The sequence below is a fragment of the Lygodium microphyllum genome, chromosome 23 (assembly GCF_053477565.2).
Source record: "Lygodium microphyllum isolate KBCC chromosome 23, Lygodium_microphyllum_v1.1.10, whole genome shotgun sequence".
Classification (NCBI taxonomy): domain Eukaryota; kingdom Viridiplantae; phylum Streptophyta; class Polypodiopsida; order Schizaeales; family Lygodiaceae; genus Lygodium; species Lygodium microphyllum.
Window position 1 is genome coordinate 105,863,302 of NC_141157.1, and position 404 is coordinate 105,863,705.

Sequence of the window (404 nt, forward strand, 5' to 3'; positions counted from 1 at the left end):
GAATGTGATGTCCAAACAATGTGCCACATGAGTTGATGATCACCTTAACTTGTTGAAGGTCATAAGTCCATGCATGGCCCAAAACTAAGAGCACTACCCCCCAAGCACCACATGAGTAGGTCAAACACATCCACTCGTTGACAAAAGTCATAATGAGCTGAGGAAAAACTCATTTTCACACACATGCATCTTGTTTATGAATTAAGAGAAAAAACAACCCATTTTGGGTTGGCATGTCTATATATGCCTTCCTTTAACATATCACAAAGGCTTTACAATAGAAGTTAGCCTTATTTTGCAAAGGATGTCCATTTGAGAAAGTAAATGCTAGATCAAATTTTAGATGCATACAAATATCTATACTAATTGAATGTCAAGGCTTACATCCAAATTTGTAGTTTAAG